Here is a 21828-nt window from a genome sequence, read left to right as displayed (position 1 = left end):
TATCTTACCCAAGATCACATTTATCTCTTCAGATAGGTTCATCTGGATAGTATGTGTTCCTTTAGGAGGTAGTCCACTGGACTGAGCTGGTTTGAATCCCAACTCCATCTCTTTTTAGCAACCCGTAGTGTAACTCTATATGGTCTTTGTGCTATTCAACACTTGATTTTAAGTTTTTTCTTTTCTTTTTTTAAATTTTTTTAAATTTTTAAATTTTTTAATTTTTATTTATTTATTTTTTAATTTTTCTATTGATATTTTGTCTGGTGTTGAGTCTCTGTTTCTTTCTTTTTTTTTTTTTCTTTTTCTTTAGAGACAGAGTTTCACCTTGTCATCCTAGGTAGAGTGCTGTGGTGTCACAGCTCATAGCAACCTCCAGCTCTTGGGCTTACATGATTCTCTTGTCTCAGCCTCCCAAGCAGCTGGGACTACAGGCGCCCACCACAACGCCCGGCTGTTTTTTGCAGTTTGGCTGGGGCAGGGTTCGAACCCGCCACCCTCGGTATATGGGGCTGGCTCCCTGCTCACTGAGCCACAGGCGCCACCATGAGTCTCTGTTTCTATTTTGCCATTACTTTTTATTGTAAACCATCTCTAAGTCTTTGGTAAACAAGGTGGGGGTAATTAAATACATGCAAATAAAATGCGATTTTCCTGTCTCCACTCACAGTGTCCAGGACAGAAGGGGGCACTGGTGCTGGGGAAGCATCATCTAACCTTGTGCTCTGTGAGGCTCTGAGGAAAAGGCAATCGAAATCAGAAGCCAAAGGTCAGTTCCTTTTGTGAAATAAAAAGACACAGAGCCTGTGCCGGGTTCCCTATCACGATGCCAAACTGTGGCACAGACTCTATTTCCTTCCATGGTTTTATTTTTATTTTTTAAGGAGCCATCAGGTGGTAATGGATGATTCATGCTTTACTTACCCTTCTTGTTTATTTCCTTCCTCGACCTTCACATTTTTTTCCCCTTAATGTTTGTTCCGGGTTTTGACAAAACGCTGAGGTACTTCACTTGTGTTGGTAACGTTTTTTTTTCCTAATGTCTTCTTAGGAAAAAAAAAAATTAAAGGAAGTGACAGTATTCCAAAACCATCTTTTATTCCATCAGTGGATGGATTGCACCTGCTACTTCTAAGCCACTCTCCAGTTGCGTCCTTTTACAGTAAAATCTTGTTAGAAGACACTCCATGAGAACCAAATTGGAATGGCTTCAGCCTAAACTGGCCTTTCTTTGTCTACGCTCACGAAAGTAGTAAATGAATTGAATAAATGGACTCTATGCTGGGTTTTCATACTTTAAGGCAGCAAACTTTGTCATTTCTTTGGCAGGGTCATTTGCATACAAATGATTGATGCTGGAGATTCTTTTCATTTTGTTAAGGCAAATCTCCTAAGACCTCCATCAGGTCTCCAATTTGTTAGCCTGCTTAGTACAACTGTGAATTGTTCAAAGCAATAAAGCTTCATTTCCTTACAAGTAACCTACAATACAAATGGCTCACTAATTTGAAAGGCTACCTCCAATTAGTTTGAGTAAATGAGGTTGGACTGTATTCAATAGCAATTTATTGATTTCTTTCATCGTAGAAGTCACTCTCCCTAGGCAAGAATTCTTTTTAATAGCCCCAGTACTCCATGAAGTCTGGAACAGTAGGCTCTCCCTCAGAGACAAAGATTTGGTGTCCACTCACCCAGACTTTGAGTTGGAACCTTTGTAATAGGGACCCTTTTACACTGATACATCCACATGTTTGAAGTCTTGTCCTTAGTGGCTACAAACTTTAGCTGAAGTTCAGGGTCAGTATATAGCTGGGATGGAGGATTGGTTCTTTGTGATGCTGGCCAAGTGGCTTTACCTCTGTAGGGTAGAGTGCCTTCATTCTGTAATTATGTGCTCAGCCTGTGAATGAGATTAAGAGCAGCCAATTATCAGGTTCTAGGCTCAGTATGTGAACAGGGTTAGGGAAAATCTAGACTGGGGTTAGGGCTCTGGCAGTGGCCAGGGTTAGAGCATGATCTGCAAATGAAGAATTGAGAAGAGGCCTTCCTTTCCTAATCCTGACTGCCTGCTGAGAGGTAGCCCTATGTGCTACCCCACTGAACTTAAGACACAAGATACCAGTAGCAACTGGAGAAGACTGGAATTATAGGAGAAAGACACTTAGGAAGATGTGAAAGATACTGGATAATTTATATTTCTTGCCCAATACCTTAGCACTTTATATAAAGAAGACAAGAAGAAGGTCACTTCTATAGTCACTAGTATAGCAAGGAATTCTTAGAATCCAAATAAGTATTTGAAATGAGTGCCTTTCCTTGCTGTGAAAATTTCTCTCAGTGTCTCTGGTCATGTGGTGCTGCCGGGGTGTGTTCCAGTCAAACTGTCTGTTCTCTATCTCTACTAAGGGTGGAGAAGAAAGGAGATGGGTTGGGCCACCTTGGGCATGTTTGAGTTACCAAATGACAATAGAATTCCTGCTTAAAATGCTAGGGAAATGGGTTTCTCTGATCTCCTGGGAGGAATTGTAATCACCAAGTTTTAAAAAGTCTAGAGAATCTGTAACTGAGGGCTGCTTTTCATTTGGGACAGGAAGGGACAAACACGGAGGGTGAGACTGATAAGTGAAAGGGCGTGAAGCACCACTTCCCCCTCCCACAGGATGTCAGGGCTGGGCTGGAGAAAAGGCAACACGAGGTGGTGGTGGTGATGGGGGAATCCACCCCGCCTGGCCTTCATGTTCACAATCACCCTATGAGCTCATTACTGTATCATCTTCACTTTACAGATTAGGAAGCCGAGGCACAGAGAGAAGTGGAGGTCACTACTAATGAGTTGCAGAGATGTAATTTGAACTCCATAGCCTCCAAGAATTATGGTTATTGTGAAGATCAAGTCAATTTGGAATAGCAGGGAGACAAGGAGGAGAAAACAAGTGCCCTGAGGTGGCCTCACTGCCAAGAGGCAACACAGTGTACTGGTTAAGAGTCTGTACTGGGGGCGGCGCCTGTGGCTCAGTGAGTAGGACGCCGGTCCCATATGCCAGAGGTGGTGGGTTCAAACCCAACCCCGGCCCAAAACCACACACACACACAAAAAAAAAGAGTCTGTACTGGTTTAAACCCGGTAATACACCAGTCTAAGCCAGTGGTTCTCAACCTTCCTAATGCCGTGGCCCTTTAATACAGTTCTGTGGGTCATGACCCATAGGTTGAGAACTGCTGGTCTAAGCCAACAGCTTAAGTTCAAGTGCCAGGGATCCCATTTTCTAGCTGTGTGACCTTGAGCTAGTTCTTTGACCTCTCCATGCCTCAGCTTCCTCATCTGTGAAGTAGGGCTAGAAGGATAATAATAGGATAAAACTTCCTGGAGTTTGTGGGAGGATTGAATGCATTAATAAAGGAGAGTGTTTGCATAGCACCTGACATGTAGTGAAGGCTACCTTGCAGTTTAACATGGAGTGTAGCAGTGAAGTGCCCAAGAGCTGGGTCTGTGGTTGGCTGGGAGCTCTTTGAGCCTCACTTCCTCTTACAACCTACTTTAGGGTTAATGTGAGACATACATGAGGCAAGGCATGAAGAAAAATACACGCAATGAACACTAGATTCCCAGCATCTGTTTTACATTATTACATCAACCCCTTACAACTAACCCAAGGGTAAAGTCCACATTGGTCTAGGATCTGTGAGTTGAAATATTGCATTGAATGTTCGGGTTGGTGGCAAGAGTTGGAGAAAATCTTTTCTTGTGGAAAAAATCCTTTTTTTTTTTTTTTTTGAGATAGAGTCTCACTATGTCACCCTTGGTAAAGTACTGTGGTGTCACAGCTCACAGCAACTTCCAACTCTTGGGCTTAAGCGATTCTCTTGCCTTGGTCTCCCAAGTAGCTGGGACTACAGGTGCCCACCACAACGCCCAGCTATTTTTTTCTTGCAGTTGTCATTGTTGTTTAGCTGGCCCAGGCTGGGTTCAAACCCGCCAGCCTCGGTGGTGTATGTGGCCAACGCCCTACCCACTGAGCTACAGGCACCACCTGGAAAAACTCCTTTTTTAATTTTTTGCAGTTTTTGGCCAGGGCAGGGTTTGAACCCACCATCTCCAGCATATGGCACTGGCGCCCTACTCCTTTGAGCCACAGGGCCGCCCAAAAAACTCCCTTTTTTAATGTAAGTGACCTTAAGTCCTGGTGACAGATGGTGAGGAGGGAAAGGACCACGGACTCAGATACCACTGGGCTCACATCTAGACTGAAGAATTTAAGCCCTTCTAGGTGGTAGAGGCAATGGGTTAAGAACTCAATCTCCAGAGCCAGATCTGCCTGAGTTCAAATACCAGCCCTATCATATACTGTGTGACCTTGAGCAAGTCACTTCACTTCTCTCAGTCTCAGTTTTGTCATCTGGAAAATGGGGATCATATTTGTGTCATCTTCACATTGGTGTTGTAAGGAATAACTATGTGACACATGAAAAGAGCTAAGAGCAGTCAGTATCTGGCACGTAGTTTAACATTTGCTAATTCCAGACAAATCAGGGAGATGAGTGAGAAATGAAGGAAGGCTGTGGTGTTCCTCTCCAGCTTCTCCCCTTCTTCACCAGCTGGAAGATGCTTCTGTCCAAATGGGAAATTAAAGCCAAAATAGCACAATAAAAGAAAGGAAGCACTCCGGGAGCAGATGGGCTCCCACTCGCAGGCCTGAGGAATGTGCTGACTTTTCAGGAACAGGCCTTTGGCAATCACTTAACACCATCACGAAGCAAAGGGAAATGATCAAGTCTGTCACCAGGATCGGTGCCAATTTGTTTAAGAAAGTGGCCAGGCTGAAAAGGAGGATGTGGGGGAATGGGAGGCCCTGAACATTTCTGGAGCCAGTTTGCAAAACCTCCCGGGCAGCAATCTCAGGTGAATGTGGCTGGAGACCTGACCTCCTTGCGTACCCTTCTAAAATTCCCAAGTGAGCAGCCTTGATTATTATGGGGGGCTAGTGGCCCATGTGGACAAGATTGAGCTGGCTCTCAGATGCTTCATTTATTCTATTCTGCAAACCTGTATGGAATGCCCACTCTGTGCCTGGCACTGGGCTAGGAGCCATGGGCATTCTGGGAAAAATGACACAGGTAAGGCCCTTGTGCTGCAGCAACCCCCAGAGGATCAGGGCCGTGTGCCCTACACATGGGGAAAACATCTGAGATATGCTGAGGGGTCAAGGACTGAACAGCTACCCCTTCCCGGGGGGTTTACCTGGAAAAAAAGAAATCATCTGGAAAGGATAATGCTTAGCATGGAATAACCTCTAATGGTGGGATTAGCGGGGGTGTTATTTCCTAGGGGGGTGGAAAGGCTGTGGCAGACTGTAAAGTCATTAAAGAAAAGGTTTCTGCCTCTGTCACTCCCTTGACCAGTAGCTAGCATGACTTTACACCTTAAAGAGACTTACAGGCAGAACATTTAGAATTAGATCCTCCCAGCTTTGACTAAGTACCTAAAATGTACCGGGAAAAATGCTGGATACTTTCCTGTGCTTCCATATTATAGAAAATCTATCTGCAGTGGATTAATGTAAATATGATTGTACATGAATCTTAGAAGGGCCCTCTGGTGTAATATAAGCCAGTGGTTCTCAAAGTGTGGTCCCTGGACCAGCAACATCAGCATCACCTGGAAACTTGTTAGAAATGCAGATTCTTATTTTTTTGGCAGGGGCTGGGTTTGAACTCACCACCTCCAGCATATGGGACTGGCATCCTACTCCGTTGAGCCATAGGCTCTGCCCAGAAATGCAGATTCTTGATCCCATCCTTTATACACTTAATCAGAAACTAAAGGGGCAGGCCTAACAGTGTGTTTTAACAAACCCTCCAGGTGACGCTAACGTGGACACAAGTATGAGGGCCACTGTTCTCACACAGTGATCTTTAAAAGGGGCTCTGGGCTGGAATAGAGGTTCTGAGGGAACCTCTTGGTGGGGGGGAGCCAAAAGCAGCTCTACTTTCATGTTGAGCTGCTACATTAAATTTTATTTAAAGAAAATGCTCCACACCACACAAGTTTGAAAACCACGATTCTAACCAGCTTGCCTTCTGCACTCTACCAATCCTGCATCATCATTGGTGCAGATGGAGAACACTGAGACCCAGAGGGAGATGAGGGCTCCAGCAGGCAGGGATGAGACTAGCACCCAGTCTTCCTAACTTTCAGCCCAGGGTGCTTTGTGGTATCTCAGGCTGCCCCCTCCTGAGAGAGGAAACAGGAAGACAAGATTTTGAGCTGTCTTTTGTAAGATCCTGGAGTTGTCTGCTTCTTTCTAGTTATGCCCGGAAATGCCAGGGGCTTCTGGGGTTCTTGGAGGAAGCCTTTCCGGTTCCTCTCTTCTGTGGCCCAGAACGTGTAGCCTCAGACCAACCTCACAGCCAGTCTGACTCATCCTCCAACCGCACTCATCAAAAAGTGGAACACCCGGTGGGGGGTCTGTCTGAACTTTCAGCCTACCTCTCCATTTCTCAACCAGGTGTCTCAGGCCCACCTTACACCCATCTGCAGTCCCCTGGCCTCTATCCTCTGCCTACCCCCTATCCAGGCAGTGCTTTGTCATTGCCCTCATGGTATGAATGATGATCACTGTGAGCCTCTCCTGAGGGGTCATTGCATCCTATACCATGTCTCTCTTCCCAGCCTCCAATACTGCCAGGCCTCTTACCCTGGCAAGCAGCTCACACACAGGGTTTGGTAGGCAGGGAGGGGACAGGCCGTTGGGGTCAGGGTCTGCTCTACCTGCTGCTGGTTCTGTCTGAGGCTCAAAGATCTAGTTGGCAGGACTCCCCACTGCTGCCTATGCCCTTTCAGATATCAGGCATAATCATTGACTTTGGACTTGAGCCTCTGCCAGCCTCTGATGGCTGTCTTTCCCCAGGGCAAGAACACTGACTCCAGCCATTTCCACAGTGGACTAAGAATGCAGTGGCTCCGATGGGTGCCAACTGAGGACACCACTGATGCTGGGGCAGGAGTCTTAAGCTGCTGGGCCTACGTGAACAAAGTCAAGGCAACTGTGCTGTGGTGTGTGAGTCAGCTTCTTGGCTCTTCCTCTCTGTGAGTGTGTGTGTGTGTGGTGAGGGATGTGAATTCTGGATGAGTGAGAGGCTAAAAAGAAATTGGAAACATGACCACTGAAAAAATAACATTTTCAGGCTAACCCAGCTCAACTCCCCTGCAAAAGAGCATTTGAAATCCCAGCCAAACCTGCCTCTGTCCAATCTCTTGGCCTCTATGGATTGGCTTATAGAAATAATTTCACAGCTGATGGAAGCCGGCAGTGTTGGGGAAATAACAAAAGGGTTCTGGAAATAACAAAAGTTTATCTCTGGAGAGGATAAACATTCAAATCTGGGCAAAGGATTTACCTCCTTGAACCTTAGTTTCCTCAGCTCTAAAAAGGATTTAGCAATATTAGGTTGTACCATATGAAAATGCTATTTTATAGGTCAAAAAAGAGCAAATATTGCCAATTTCATATAATTCAACCCAATAGCATCTTCCTCCCAGGTTTATTGTGCAGATTAAGCGAGATAATATACAGAAATGTTTTATATCAGCACCTTACACATAATAAGTGCCCAATAAAGGATAGCAATGATCATGGTAATGATAATGCAGTATCTAACACTAATGCAGGCCACAGAATGAGCCCTGACCCTGGCCATTTCACAAACACATGTCCCAAATAGGCTGAAATAACTTGGTAGGAGTTAAAATGTTCTCCTGATCAAATACCCCCCTCTCTGGTATGTCTTAGCTCTTAAGACTTTTTGTTTATAGGTCACTCTGGTGAAACCACCCACCAACAAAGCTTCCAATTTAAGAGTCCCAAAAAGGAAACAAATTCATTGATTCATTCACTCAATGAATGAATGTATCAAGAGCCTATTATGTTGCTGGTTCTGCAACATAAGAAGCAAGAAGAAGCAAGAAGAAGAAGCAAGAAGTCCCTATCTTGGAGGAACTTGCAATTTGGTATGGTAGAAAATCCCCAGACAGGTACCAACAGTCCAGGTTTGACAAGTGTCATGGTCATAAAAAGTGTGTCCTAAGACTTGTGGGGTCAGCAACGAAGGATCATCCTACCACCCTCTCTCTCCTTCATAACTCTGTTTAGTGGTCAGGGAAGGCTACCCAGAAAAAGTGACGTTTCAGAAGGACCTGTGATTGGCACCCTCCCACCTCCGGAAGAGCTGCTCAGGGACCAGCAATCAGCACCCTCCCAGACCTCTGGAAGAGCTGCGCCGGGACCCATGATCAGCACACTCTCGGACCCCAGTAAGAGCTGTGCCCTCCCGGACCCCAGCAAGAGCTGCACAGGTACATGGTACCCCGCCCGCCAGTCCTCCTCATGCCCTGACCAGGAACTCTGGGAGCTGGGCAACCCCACGTCCTCCCTCCTGTACCCTCTCTGCATCCACACCACCTGCTCATCTGGACAGGGACTCTGGTAGCCACGTGCCCTCTGGAGCCCTCCCTGCCTCTGCGCAGAGCCCTTCTCCTGGCCAGAGACTGCTGGAGCATTGGGCCCTCTGTGCCAAAGTCACTGGCACCAGGCACTCCCAGAACCGGGTGCACCAACCCCTACTCTGTCACTGGATCCGGGGGTGTCACACTCTGGAGCTGCTCCCACGACCAGAACTCCCTGGCTGGGGCAGCCCCAGAAGAGCTACACAAGGTCACTCCCTACAAAGACCCAGTAACAATAGAGTGATCTCCCCAGGTCTAATCTCAGAGAGACACCACCCCAACTCTGGGGATGGCCAGAGGCAACGGTGAAAAACAATCATGAGATGAAATCAAAGGAAATACTCTGGCAATATGAATAATCAGAGTAGATCAACTCCCCCAAGGATCAATGGGGCAGACACAGCACAAGATCCCATGCACAAACAAATAGCTGAGATGTCAGAAATCGAATTCAGAATCTGGATAGCAAATAAGATTGAATTAAAATTCCAAGAAGTAACCCAAAAGATGTCTCAAGATTCAACGAATTCAAAGACCAAATGACCAAGATTTTGACACATTGAGACAAGAAGTTGCAGCCCTCAAAGATCTGAGAAACACAGTAGAATCCCTCAGTAACAGAATGGAGCAAGCAGAAGAAAGGATTTCTGACATTGAAGACAAAGCTTTTGAATGCTCCCAGACTCTCAGAGAGGAAGAGAAACGGAAGGCAAAAACAGATCACTCTCTTAGAGAGCTCTGGGATAATTCGAAGAAAACCAGTATTTGTCTTATAGGGACCCCCAAAAGTGATGAAGTGAGATTATGAATGAGAACTTTACATACATGCCAAGAGATTCTGAAATTCATATAGCAGACAGTTTGAGAACTCCAGCACAACTCAACCCAAATAAGACATTCCCCAGACACAACATAATTAACTTCACTAAATTTAATATGAAGGAGAAAATTCTGAAAGCTGCCAGATGAAAGAAAACCATCACCTACAAGGGGAAGAATATTAGAATAACTGCAGATCTCTCTGCTGAAACCTTTCAAGCTAGAAGAGGATGGTCATCGACTTTTAATCTCCTAAAACAAAATAACTTTCAACCCAGGATTCTGTACCCAGCTAAACTGAGTTTCATTTATGATGGAGAAATTAAATACTTTAACAACATTCACATGTTGAAGAAATTTGCCACAACTAAACCAGCTCTCCATGATATTCTCAGACCTATCCTCCATAAAGAAAAGCATAATCCTCCACCACAAAACTAAACCCACCCAGAAAATTTTGATGAAATTCTAACTTCCACAGTCGCAAAAGGATTAAAAATGTCCACCGGACTCTCAAAAGACTTATCAATATTCTCAACTAATGTGAATGGTTTAAATTGTCCTCTAAAGAGGCACAGGTTGGCTGACTGGATACAAAAACTCAAGCCACATATCTGCTGCATACAAGAATCTCATCTTACATTAAAAGACAAATATAGACTCAAGGTGAAGGGATAGTCATCTATACTCCAGGCAAATGGAAAGGAGAAAAAATCAGGCGTTGCTATCCTATTTGCAGACGTGATAGGCTTTAAACCAACCTAAATAAGGAAGGATAAGGATGGACACTTCATATTTGTTAAAGGTAATACTCAATATGATGAGATTTCAATTATTAATATATATGCACCCAACCAGAAGGCACCTCAATTTATAAGAGAAACTCTCAGACATGAGGAACTTGATTTCCTCCAGTTCCATAGTACCCTGTTTCCCCGAAAATAAGACATCCTCTGAAAATAAGACCTACTTACAGGAAAGATAAGACATCCCCTGAAAATCAGACCTAGTGCGTCTTTGGGAGTACACCTTAAAATAAGACACTGTCTTATTTTCAAGGAAACAGGGTAGTTGGAGATTTTAACACCCCTTTAGCAGTGCTGGATAGATCCTCCAAAAAGAAGCTAAGCAAAGAAACCTTAGATTTAAACTTAACCATTCAACATCTGGACTTAACAGACATTTACAGAACATTTCATCCCAACAAAACTGAATATACATTCTTCTCATCAGCCCACGGAACATACTCCAAAATCGACCACATCCTGGGCCACTAATCTAATCTCAGCAAATTTAAAAAAATAGAAATTATCCCTTGCATCTTCTCAGACCACCATGGGATAAAAGTTGAACTCAATAACAACATGAATCTGCATACCCATACAAGAACATGGATGCTAAATAACCTTATGCTGAAGGATAGATGGGTTATAGATGAGATTAAGAAGGAAATCACCAAATTTTGGGAACAAAACAATCAAGACACGAATTACCAGAACCTCTGGAATACTGCAAAGGCAGTCCTAAGAGGGAAATTTATAGCACTGCAAGCCTTCCTCAAGAAAACGGAAAGAGAGGAAGTTAATAACTTAATAGGACATCTCAAGCAACTGGAGAAGGAAGAACACTCCAACCCCAAACCCAGCAGAAGAAAAGAAATAACCAAAATCAGAGCCGAATTAAATGAAATTGAAAACAAAAGAATTATACAACAGATCAATAAATTCAAAAGTTGGTTTTTTGAAAAGGTCAATAAAATAGATAAACCTTTGGCCAACCTAACCAGGAAAAAAAGTAAAATCTCTAATTTCATCAATCAGAAACGACAAAGATGAAATAACAGCAGGCCTCTCAGAAATTCAAAAAATCCTTAACGAATATTACAAGAAACTTTACTCTCAGAAATATGAAAATCTGAAAGAAATCGACCAATACCTGGAAGTACGCCACCTACCAAGATTTAGCCAGAACGAAGTGGAAATGTTGAACAGGCCTATATCAAGTTCTGAAATAGCATCAGCTATACAAAATCTCCCTAAAAAGAAAAGCCCAGGACCAGATGGCTTTACGTCAGAATTCTACCAAACCTTTAAACAAGAACTAGTACCTATATTACTAAACCTCTTCCAAAATATAGAAAAAGAAGGAATACTACCCAACACATTCTACGAAGCAAACATCACCTTGATTCCTAAACCAGGGAAAGACCCAACAAGGAAAGAAAATTATAGACCAATATCAATAATGAATATTCATGCAAAAATACTCAATAAGATCCTAACAAACAGAATCCAACAACACATCAAAAAACTTATACACCATGACCAAGTGGGATTTATCCAAGGGTCTCAAGGCTGGTTCAATATACGTAAATCTAGCACATAAACAAACTAAAAAATAAAGACCATATGATTCTCTCAATTCATGCAGAAAAAGCTTTTGATAATATCCAACATCCCTTCATGATCAGAACACTTAAGAAAATTGGGATAGAAGGGACATTTCTTAAACTAATAGAAGCCACCTACAACAAACCCACAGCCAATCTTGTATTGAATGGAGTTAAATTGAAATCATTTCCACTCAGATCAGGAACCAGGCAAGGGTGCCCATTGTCTCCATTGCTTTTTAACATTGTAATGGAAGTTTTAGCCATTGCAATTAGGGAAGAAAAGGCAATCAAGGGTATCCACATAGGGTCAGAAGAGATCAAACTTTCACTCTTCACAGATGACATGATCGTATATCTGGAAAACACAAGGGATTCAACTACAAAACTTTTAGAAGTGATCAAAGAATACAGCAATGTCTCAGGTTACAAAATCAGCACCCATAAATCTGTAGCCTTTATATATACCAACAATAGCCAAGCTGAAAAAACAGTCAAGGACTCTATTCCTTTCACAGTAGTGCCAAAGAAGATGAAATATTTGGGAGTTTATCTAACAAAGGACGTGAAAGATTTCTATAAAGAGAACTATGAAACTTTAAGAAAAGAAATAGCTGAAGATATTAACAAATGGAAAAACATACCATGGTCATGGCTGGGAAGAATCAACATCGTTAAAATGTCTATACTACCCAAAGGAATATATAATTTAATGCAATTCCTATCAAAGCTCCATTGTCATATTTTAAAGATCTTGAAAAAATAATACTTCGTTTTATATGGTATCAGAAAAAACCTCGAATAGCCAAAACATTACTCAGAAATAAAAACAAAGCAGGAGGAATCATACTACCAGACTTGAGACTGTACTATAAATCGACAGTGATCAAAACAGCATGGTACTGGCACAAAAACAGAGAAGTAGATGACTAGAACAGAATAGAGAACCAAGAGATGAATCCAGTTACTTACCATTATTTGATCTTTGGCAAGCCAATTAAAAACATTCAGTGGGGAAAAGATTCCCTATTTAACAAATGGTGCTGGGTGAACTGGCTGGCAATCTGTAAAAGACTGAAACTGGACCCACACCTTTCACCATTAACTAAGATAGACTTTCACTGGGTAAAAGATTTAAACTTAAGACATGAAACTATAAAAATACTTGAAGAAAGTGCAGGGAAAACTCTTGAAGGAATCGGCCTGGGTGAATATTTTATGAGGAGGACTCCCCAGGCAATTGAAGCAGTATCAAAAATACATTACTGGGACCTGATCAAACTAAAAAGCTTCTGCACAGCCAAGAACATAGTAAGTAAAGCAAGCAGACAGCCCTCAGAATGGGAGAAAATATTTGCAGATTATACCTCCGATAAAGGTTTAATAACCAGAATCCACAGAGAACTCAAACGTATTAGCAAGAAAAGAACAAGCGATCCCATCTCAGGGTGGGCAAAGGACTTGAAGAGAAACTTCTCTAAAGAAGATAGATGCACGATCTACAAACACATGAAAAAAAGCTCATCATCCTTAATCATCAGAGACATGCAAATCAAAACTGCTTTGAGATATCACCTAACCCCAGTAAGAGTAGCCCACATCAAAAAATCCCAAATCCAGAGATGTTGGTGTGGATGCGGAGAAAAGGGTACACTTCTAACTGCTGGTGGGAATGCACACTAATACGTTCCTTTTGGAAGGATGTTTGGAGAATACTTAGAGATCTAAAAATAGACCTGCCATCCAATCCTGTAATTCCTTTGCTAGGTATATACCCAGAAGACCAAAAATCACAATATAACAAAGACATCTGTACCAGAATGTTCATTGCAGCCCAATTCATAATTGCTAAGTCATGGAAGAAGCCCAAGTACCCATTGACCCACAAATGGACTAGCAAATTGTGGTACATGCATACCATGGAATATTATGCATCCTTAAAGAAAGATGGAGACTTTACCTCTTTCATGCTTATATGGATGGAGCTGGAACATATTCTTCTTAGCAAAGTATCTCAAGAATGGAATAAAAATTATCCAAGGTATTCAGCCCTACTATGAAGCTAATTTATAGCTTTCATATGAAGGCTATAACCTAACTATAGCACAAGAATATGGGGAAAGGGCCAAGGGAGGGGAAGGGAGGGGGGAAGTCAGGTACAGTGTCCATATGTTTTAAGGCTGCATAATATTCCATGGTGTACATATACCACAGTTTATTAATCCATTCGTGGGTCGATGGGCACTTGGGCTTCTTCCATGACTTAGCAATTATGAATTGGGCTGCAATCAACATTCTGGTACAAATATCTTTGTTATAATGTGATTTTTGGTCTTCTGGATATATACCTAGTAGAGGAATTGTAGGATCGAATGGCAGGTCTATTTTTAGATCTCTAAGTGTTCTCCAAACATCTTTCCAAAAGGAACGTATTAGTTTGCATTCCCACCAGCAATGTAGAAGTGTTCCCTTTTTCTCCACATCAACGCCAACATCTCTGGTTTTGGGATTTTGTGATATGGGCTAATCTTACTGGAGGTAGATGATATCTCAAAGTAGTTTTGATTTGCATTTCTCTGATGATTAAGGATGATGCGCATTTTTTTATGTGTCTGCAGGCCGTGTGCCTGTCTTCTGGGCACATGTTTTTATTTCTTTTGGGTAAATACTTAGGAGTGAAATTACTGGACCAAATCATTCACTTATATTTAATTTTATGAGAAACTGCCAGACTGATTTCCACAACAATTGTACCATTTTATACTTTAACCAGCAATATAAGAATTCTCATTGCTTGCTCAGTGCCTGTGGCTCAAGCGGCTAAGGCACCAGCCACATATACCTGAGCTGGCGGGTTCAAATCCAGCCAGAGCCCGCCAAAATAACAATGATGGCTGCAACCAAAAAATAGCCAGGCATTGTGGCAGGCACCTGTAGTCCCAGCTACCTGGGAGGCAAAGGCAGGAGAATCACTTGAGCCCAGGAGTTGGAGGTTGCTGTGAGCTGTGATACCACAGCACTCTACCCAGGGCAACAGTTTGAGGCTCTGTGTCAAAAAAAAAAAAAAAAAAAAAGAGTTCCCATTGCTTTATCTCCACTTACTATTGTTATTTTTATAAACGTCCAGCTGGCTTGGCGCCTGTAGTTCAGTGGTTAGGGTGCCAGCCACATACACCGGGCTGGCAGGTTTGAACCTGGCCCAGGCCTGCTAAACAACAAAAAAATGGCCGGGCATTGTGGTGGGTACCTGCAGTCCCAGCTACTTGGGAGGTTGAGGCAAGAGAATTGCTTAAGCCCAAGAGTTTGAGGTTGCTGTGAGCTGTAAGGCCACGGCACTCTACTGAGGGAGACATAGTGAAACTCTGTCTCAAAAAAACAAACAAAAAAAATGTCCAGCCTTTCTAAAATGTGTTATATGTATACCATAGAGTACTATTCAGCCATACAAAAAGATGAATTAATACCTTTTGCAACAATCTGGATGGAACTGGAGACCATTCTCCTAAGTCAGTGGTTCTCAACCTTCCTAATGCCGTGACCCTTTAATACAGTTCCTGTGGGTTGCAACCCACAGGTTGAGAACTGCTGTCCTAAGTGAAATATCTCAAGAATGGAAAAACAAACACCACATGTATTCACTATTAAATTGGAACTAACTGATCAGCACTCAGGAGCACAAAGGGAAGTAAAACTCAGTGGAAATCAACCAGGGGGAGGAGGGAAGAGGGGAAGGGCAAAAACTTACCTAAAGGGTGAAATGAACACTATTTGGGTGATGGGCACACCTATAGCTGGGACTCAAGCACTACAAAAGTGATCCATGTAACCTAAACTATTTGCACTGTCTTAATATTTTCAATTTTAAAAAATAATAAAAGAAAAAGAGAAAAAAATTCCATTTCCCTTTTGACTTATGTTTGACCCATGGATAATTTAGAAGTCTATCATTTAATTTCCAAATATTTAAGGATTTTCTATGTATCTTATTGTTATTATTTCTAATTTGATTCTGTTGAGATAAGATAAAATACTATGCATGATTTTAGTCCTTTTAAATATATTGAGACTTGTTTGATGACCCATTATTTGGTATCCTGGGGAATGTTCCATGTGCACTTGAGAAGAATGTGCATTCTACAGATACTGGGTGTAGTGATTTGTTAATGTCAATTAGGTCAAGTTGATTGATGGTGTTGTTCAAGTCTTCTACACCCCTACTGGTTTTCTGTTTACTTGATTTATCAGTTACTGAGAAGTACTGTTGAACTGTCCAACTATAATTATATATTTATCTGTTTCTTATTTCAGTTCTGTCGGTTTTGGCTTTTGAAACTTATTATTATGTATATACACATTTATGATTGTTATATTGTCCTGATGAAGTGATCCTTTTATCACTATAAGTGTCTTTACTCTTGGTAATATTCTGTGTCTTTATATATATATATTTTTTTTTTGAGACAGTATCACTCTGTTGCCTTGGCTGAGTGCAGTGGAGTCATCATAGCTCACTGCAACCTCAAACTCCTGGGCTTAAGTGATTCTCCTGACTCAGCCTTCTGAGTAGCTGAGACTATAGGTGCTTGCCACCATGCCTGGCTGATTTTTCTATTTTTTTGTGCTGATTGAAATATGATATCCTTGCTCATGCTGATCTCCAACTCTTGGCCTCAAGCAATCCTTCTGACTCAGCTGGGCTCCAAGAGGGCTAGAATTACAGGAGTGAGCCATCATGCCTAGACTCCATTGTTCCATGGTCATAAAACTTACTTGGAAATTAATACAGCTACCCCGGTATGTATTTATCAATCTTTTTAGTTTTAATCTATCTGTGAGTTTATACTTTAAACATATTTCTTATAGACAACAAAAAAATTGAGTCCAATTCTCTTTTTAATACAGCAGGATAATCTCTAACTTTTATTTGTACTTTGCAGTGTTTGTTTACATTTAATGTAGTTATTGATATAGTTGAATTTAGGTCATCCATGTACCTGTTTTCCATTCTTCCCATCTATTCTTTGTTAACTTTTTCCTGTTTTTCTGCTTTCTTTTGGATTATTTTCTTCAAAACTTTCTATTTTAAATAATTTTAGATTTACAGAAGGGATGCAAACAGTGCAGAGAATTCCCATAGACCTTTCACCCAACCTTTTCTAATATTAACACTTTACATAAACAAGATATATTTCTCAACTCTAAGAAATTAACATTATTACAATACTATTAACTATACTATGGATTTCATTTGCATTTTCCTAGTCTTCCCATTAATGTATTTTCTGTTTCAGGACCCCATGAAGGATATTATATTTCAATTAGTCCTCATATCTTTTGAGCTTCCTCCTATTTGTGACAGTTTCTCAGATCTGTCACAAATTCTTCCTTTCTTCCTTCTTTCCTTCTTTCCTTCCTTCCTTCCTTCTCTCTCTCCCTCTCTCCCTCCCTCTCTCCCTCCCTCCCTCTCTCCCTCCTTTCCTTTCTTTTTTCTTTTTTTGTTAATGACCTGGACAGTATTGAAGTCAGGATCAGGTATTTTGTAGAATGTCTCTCAATTTGGGTTTGTCAGATGTTTTCTTGTGATTGGTTTGTGGTTATGGATTTTGGGAAAGAACATCATTCAGGTGATGTGCCTTCACCATTCTATCATATCAGGGGGTACATGATGTCAACATTATTTACTGGTGATGTTAACCTTGATCACTTGGTTAAAGTCGTGTGGTGTCTGTCAAGTTTCTCCACTGTAAATCTAGTACTTTTACCTTTTGACATTCTGTTCACTATATGCAAGTCCCTAAATTCAGCTTACACTCAACAGGCATGGGAATTAAGCTCCATCTCTTGGAGGAATGAATATCAAGGAATATTTTAAATCTTTTAATTTTCTATTTTATATCTGCACCATTGGCTTATTAGCTATAGCTTTGTTTTACAGTTGTTTTGGGGGTTATAAAAAGCATTTTAAACTCATCACAATTTACCTTTAGATACTATTATATAACTTCTAGTGCAAGTAAGAACCTTATAACAGCATATTTTTATGCCTCCTATATGTTGTGCTATTGTTGTAATACATTTTGCTTCTATATATAACCCTATATTATGTTATTATTGCATTAAACAGTCATTCATATATTTCAAAATAATTTATTTAAGTGAAATTCATATGACATAAAATTAACCATTTTAAAGTGAATAATTCATTGACAGTAGCAGTCAATTATCTTGTAAAGGAAAATTTAAAAATGGAAGAAAGCAAGTCTTTTCATATTTACCCATATATTTGCCATTTCTGGCACTCATCATTACTTTTTATAAATCTATGCTTGCAACTGGTTCATTTCCTTTCCATCTGAAGAACTTCCTTTAACATTTCTTACAGTTTAAGTCTTTGGATAGTTTAAAGATATCATTGTCTTCTGGCTTGCAATATTTTGGTTAAGAACTCTGCAGTTATCTTTACTTGGTACTTCTGTATACATAACATGAATGCTGTTTTTAGCATTTTCTCTTTATTAATGGGTTCCAGCAATTTGCTTATGATGTGTTTTTGTTAGATTTTCCTTATTTTTAGCCTTCTTGGGTTTTATTGAACTTCTTAGATCTATAGTTTATGGTTTTCGTTGGGTTTGCCAAATTTTCAGCCAATATTTATTCAAATGTTTTTCTGCCTCCAGCTCCTTCTGGAACACTTATTATACATATGTTAGATTGTGTGATTCAATATCACACAATCAAGTGAGGCTCTGTTAATATTTTTTAAATCACAGCTTTACTGATATATAATTCACATACCATACAATTTACCCATTTAAAGAGTACAGTTCATTGGCTTGTAACACAGTTATAGATATGTGCAACCACCACCACAGTCAATTTTGTAACACTTTCATTGCCTCCAAAGAAACTCCATACCCTTAAACTATCCCTCATCCCTCTCATTCCCTATCCCTAAGGAACCATTAATCTAGTTTCTGTCTTTATGGTTTTGTCTATTTTGACCATTTCATATAAAAAGACCTCATAGAAATTGAGGTCTTTTGTGGACAGCTTCTTTCACATAGCATTTTATTTATTTATTTTTTTTTGCAGTTTTTGGCCAGGGCCGGGTCTGAACCCACCACCTCCGGCATATGGAGCCAGCGCCCCACTCCTTTGAGCCACAGGCGCCGCCCTCACATAGCATATTTTTAAGGTTCATCTACATGAATCTTAGCATGTATCAGTGCTTTCCTTTTTTGTGGACAAATAGTATTCCATTGTATGAATACACCACATTTTGTCTGCATTCTGTCACCCTGGGTAGAATGCCATGGCATCATAGCTCACAGCAACTTCAAACTCTTGGGATTGAGCAATCATCCTCTTGTCTCAGCTCTTTTTATCAGCTTTTATTTTCCCTGTCTGCTTCATTTTGGATAGTTCCTCTTGCTATTTCTTATAGTTTGTTGATCTTTTCTTCTGCAGTGTCTAATCTACTGTTCTGCCCATCTAGTAGATTTTTTTATTTCAAATATTGCTTTTTTCACTTTCAAGATTCTATTTGACTATTAACTTTTTTTAAAATTTCTTTCCTCACTCTATTCATGTTTTTCTATAAATCCTTGAGCATATTTATAATATCTGTTTTAAGATTCATTGTTTGTTAATTATATCATCTTTGCCATTTCCAGCTCTGTTTCTATTGACTGCCTTCTTTTTCCTGGCTATGGAAGCAGCACATTTTCCCTATTTCCTTACATATCTAATAATTGTTTACTGGATCTTAGCCATTGCAGATGCTTCATCATTGAGTGTCTGGATTTATGTCTTTCCTTAAGGTGTCTTGAACTCTGGGAAGGCAGTTATGTTTCTTGCACATCAACCTATGTCTTTCAAGGCTTGTTTTTAAAGTTCATTGGAGAAGGTCTAGAGTACCATTTATTCTAGGGCTAGTTTATTCCTGCTGCTGAGGTGTGACCTTTCTTGGAGGCTCTATTGAATGCCCTGGATTTCACACAAGTTTTCTCTAGTCTGGCTGGTGGGAAATTGCATGTGTCTCATACTTGTGAGGACTTTGGGAATTTCAGCTTATGATTTTTCGATAGTTCTTGCCTGGACTTACAGTTTCATTTTATGGATGTGTAGCTTATTATTCAACAGTGCAATCAAGAGGATTCCTATGCTGATATCTGTAACTCTTTTGTGTGTGTGTGTATGTGTGTGTGTGTTGCTCCATCTTTTCCAGAACTCTGCTCTTTAAATTTTAACCACCTCAGTCCCCTAAACTCCAATGTCTTTCTCACTAACTCAAGGAGATCACTATGTGATTCTGGGGTTTCCTCTTCCCACACCATGCTCCAGAATATGACTCCAGGTAGAAACCAAGGTCCTAATAGACCTCACCTCGTTTGTTCCTCTTCTCTCAGAAATCACAGTCCTACCTGTTGCCCGATGCCCAAAAATAGCTGTTTCATTTATTTTGGTCAGTTTTCTGTTTTTTTTTTTTTTTTTTTTTTTTTTTTTTCATGGCAGAAGAAAAAGTTTGATCTAACTTATTCCAATGTGGTTAAAGGCAGAAGTTGTAGTAAGGGCTTTTAAACAGGGGAAAGACAGATCATATTTGTTTTTAAGAAAAAGCTAGTGGACACCTGATGATCTCTTAAATGGATAGGAGGTAAATACTGTGAAGGACAAATGAGGATGTTATTTAAGTTGTTTATAAATGAATCGATTGTAGTCTTCACTAAAGGAGAGGCAGTGGGATTGGAGAGATGTGAAAGCATTTGAGAGCTATATAAGAGATGAGATTGAAAAGATTTGCTAATAGATTGGATTTGGGTGGTAGGTGAAATAAAGGGCAGAGTTCAGGATGACCCCCAGTTTTCCAGCTTGAACAACTAAAGGGATGGTAGTGCAATTCAATGAGACAGAGAAGACTGGGGCAGGAGAAGACTTTTTCTTCTTCTTCTTCTTCTTCTTTTTTTTTTTTGAGGGATGTGTTTATTTGGTGGATGGGTAGAGCAGAGATGATGAGATTGGTTATGGACATGTGGAATTTGAGATGCCTGTGATCCATTTGGACAGAGAGGGCAGGTGGATATGTAAGTATGGGGTTCATAGTAGAGGTTGGACCAAAGAAATGAATGTGGAATTTTGGACATATAAATAACTGAAGCCCTGGGTGTGAGTGAGACTGTCCAGAGAGAGGATGTCTAATGAGAGGAGAAGGTGGCTCAAGACAGAGTGAATGTCCTCACTTATCAGCAGAGAGGTGGATACTGAAAAATGGCATCCATATAGGGAAGTTGCAATGGGGGAAAAATAGGGCAGAGTAGGAGCTATGCTGGTTTTTGTCTATGGAGGGTAGGCCCTGGGAGGGACCACCATGGAGGCTCAAGCTCTTGGGTGGGAGTGGGCGGTGCTGGAAAAGTAGCCACAAGGCACTAGGGCACCTCTGTTGACTTCACTGTTTTCTTTCCTTGCCCTCCCTGTCTCACCTCCAGGCACAAGCATCAACACTATTAAAAAGAAAAGGGAAAGTAGGGAAAAACAAAGGCATAATAGAAATGGAAATAGTTCCTAAACCCCAAAGTAAAAGAAAACCTCAACTGGTATTTTGGAGGCGACAGCAGCAGTTGCCACCCTGTCTCCAGTGGCTGGCATTGTCAGCTTGGCCCTGTGCCCTGCAGCTGGGCCTTGAAGGCTGGCCACACTCCAAACAGCCCACACATCTTCACCCCCATGTCTGGTACTGGGAACCAAGCCAGGTCCTCCTCAGGCAGCCAACTATGTGGCCAGGCCCAGGGAGCAGTGTAGGAGGAACTTGGAGCAACTGGGATAGACAGGGAAAGGCAGGAAGGAGATAGTGTTGTTTAGTGGTGGATAGGGAAGCCTGGGGCTCAGGCCGGGATACCTGCCCTTGGTGGAACTCCTCACCATTCTTGCCTGAACTCTCCTGCTTCTCAGAACTAGTGAATTAGCAATGATGTCATCACACAGGTCAGACTCAAATTCATTCCCTATGGCATATTGCCCTCCAAGTGGATCCTGTCTGTCTTCCCAGTGGGCTGGCTGGGAGATCCCCAAGGCCAGGAACCTGCCACAATTGCTGTTTGTTTGACTTTGCTGCAGTATA

At 41.2% G+C, this 21828-nt stretch overlaps 1 protein-coding gene across 6 annotated transcripts in view; it reads left to right on the top strand.

The window, feature by feature from the left end:
* APLN (apelin) overlaps positions 1 to 21828 on the top strand; it is a 110384-nt gene that overhangs the window by 25372 nt on the left and 63184 nt on the right. For 5 of the 6 annotated variants that reach the window (XR_008377550.1, XR_008377548.1, XR_008377549.1 and 2 more), the window contains exon 3: positions 671 to 769. The gene's annotated coding sequence lies outside the window, so the exon portion shown is untranslated. Of the gene's footprint in view, positions 1 to 670; positions 770 to 1051; positions 3727 to 21828 lie in introns of those variants that run through there. The other variant, XR_008377553.1, reaches the window with a different exon arrangement.

The sequence above is a fragment of the Nycticebus coucang genome, chromosome X (assembly GCF_027406575.1).
Source record: "Nycticebus coucang isolate mNycCou1 chromosome X, mNycCou1.pri, whole genome shotgun sequence".
In the NCBI taxonomy this organism is placed as follows: domain Eukaryota; kingdom Metazoa; phylum Chordata; class Mammalia; order Primates; family Lorisidae; genus Nycticebus; species Nycticebus coucang.
Note: the sequence above shows the minus strand (reverse complement) of the source record. Positions and strands in the feature narration are given on the sequence as shown.